General features: G+C 44.9%; 1 long non-coding RNA gene across 1 annotated transcript; it reads right to left on the bottom strand.

Annotated features, from left to right (window-relative positions):
• Nucleotides 1–651: 651 nt before the first annotated feature.
• LOC119335302 lies at nt 652–1642 on the bottom strand. The gene is made up of 3 exons (XR_005161807.1): nt 1547–1642; nt 1176–1288; nt 652–822 (listed from the first exon to the last, which is right to left on the bottom strand). It is a non-coding gene; the product is annotated as an uncharacterized LOC119335302 (long non-coding RNA).
• Nucleotides 1643–2256: the final 614 nt, after the last annotated feature.

Below are 2256 nucleotides of genomic sequence, written 5' to 3'. Positions count from 1 at the left end.
ACGCTATAGTCTGATATAACCTTTTCAGCAGGGCGCCGCTAAATGGTCTCATGTATAAATAGCCCACTATAGCTCGCTATAGCCCGCTATAGCTGATTTTGAGGTCCGTCGCTATTTGGCATAGCCCGCTATTTAAAACATTGGTTATCATGCGCATGTGAAACTATTTCATTGACGCACAAAAATTGCACTCTTATCTCTCAAATTTTGACATTCTTCTCTCGAGGCAGTAGCAATGGTAGCAATATTGCGGTTGTTACTCTGATCAAAACAAGTGCTCTCGGTAGAAGCCTACTCTGCTCTCTGCTCAGAGATGTAATACAACTGTTCTAGGCTTAATTTTGGGTGTTAACATCAGGGTGAGGAATGTGCTTTCATGATTTAACCAAAAAGAATTCAATTACTGGACCATTTATTTACCCTGCGCAGCTGAATCCGATGTATAGCAAAAAAAAAACTTATACTGAGTCAGGTAGTCTCCTGTCCTGCCTGGGTAACTGTAAATTCAAAAGCATCCCATTACACAACTTAACATTAACAGTCTACACTCGCTGCAGCTTCGCACAAAACTGGTTCTGATCCGAGACACTCAACACTGCTCCAAGTACAACATCGTTCCAAATCACAGCTCATGTCAGTTTCAGTTTCCATATTGGCCGCAAAATAACCAAAATATGAATTCTACAGATTACCATCAGACGATAAGAGGCAAAATTATCTAAAGTACACCATATCATCAACGCCGAGCACGTTACTGAAGCCGCGCCCGGTGAATCACATCCGCGTCCTTTGCCTGCTACCCCTGTCCTCGTCTTCTTCCACCTGTTGCGGAAAGGGGAGAAACAAATTATACTCCAGCAGGAAATTGTGCTAGTTCAGACACAACCTACCGGACAATGAAAGTGTTTTGAAAAGAAAACCTAATGTTATGCCCCGAAATGCATGCTATGGGAAAAAGCTTCTCCCATGAAGAGATAGTCCATAGAACTTTCGACAAGGTAAATAAAGAGGAAAGCATAATACTTATTCCCCACTAGGCCACTACTACTTTATGTGTTGGGCAGCAAATAGTATGTGACAATGCAATAAGATGTGCTTGATTTTATCTATGTTTTTAGGCGACACGGTCGTGTATCATGGTATCAAGAATATTCGTACTGAAACAATATGTTTACCTCTGTGATAACCTTCGTAGACTTGCGCCCAATCTTTGACCTTGAATCGGAGCCTGGTAACTTGGGCTTCTTTGTTGCTGGCTCATCCAAATCATCATCTTCATCTCCATCATCTGCAATTATTTTATGTTTTTATGGAGGTTAGATTCGCAGTTGGCACTACTATACTGAGTAACCATTTTGTCCAAGAGAATATCTACATAGCAATCGTATTAAACAAATCGGTATGAATTTTCAAGGGCCATAATTCAGAAAAAGTAAAGCTTCTTTACATTATCCAATGAACACAGAAAAAGGAGAAGTATCTCCGCAAGTCAGAGCACTCTATAACATGCCCAATTAAAATCAGCAGAAACAAGGGAAATGTTTACCATCTTCATCACCAAAGCCTTCAAAATCTTCCATATCGTCCATGTCACCCATCTCGATATCATCACCTTCAACATACTCTATCTCACCAGCCGCTTGAGGGTAGGCGCGGTGGTACCTTGAGCAACGACGGGGGTGACATGGCCGGTGACGAGATCCGCCGGAGGGGATTGCACATGCACAACCTCGACGGTGACAGGGGACGGCTCGGAGGCTTCCATGGCGGCGAAGAACGGCCGGGGAAGATGGACCGGAGCGGGCGGTGGCGGGGCAATGGCAGCCGGGGGGGAGGGGGAGCAGGAACGGTTGCGCGGAAATCTCCCTCGCGCCAAATCTCACTGCGGATAGGGCGAGCTCGGGTCGGCCTCCCACCCCGTGAATCTAAAGGTTGAGGGCGAATTTTTGCCGCGCCCTGCAAAAAAAAATTACGGGTCGGACGCGTTTGCCGGGTCTGATCCGGCAGCATTTTCCACGCCGACCCATATTTTGACGGTTATTTTGCGTGTCGCGGCTTTATACGGGGTCTGCTAGAGATGCTCTAACTCGACTAATAATTCAGTTCAGAGTAGTAAAAAGGGACGAGCTGTACCTAGTTGATTAACAGCAGTCTGCATGCACCACCATCGGAGTAGTTGAGTAGATCTAGCCAGAGTAATGGTACATGAACGTACCATAGATAGCAGTTATCAGCTACAAGAAATTAGTTGATGAA

Source organism: Triticum dicoccoides, chromosome 7B, assembly GCF_002162155.2.
Source record: "Triticum dicoccoides isolate Atlit2015 ecotype Zavitan chromosome 7B, WEW_v2.0, whole genome shotgun sequence".
NCBI classification, from domain to species: Eukaryota; Viridiplantae; Streptophyta; class Magnoliopsida; order Poales; family Poaceae; genus Triticum; species Triticum dicoccoides.
The sequence above is the reverse complement of the archived record's forward strand: the minus strand, read 5'-3'. Positions and strand labels throughout refer to the sequence as shown.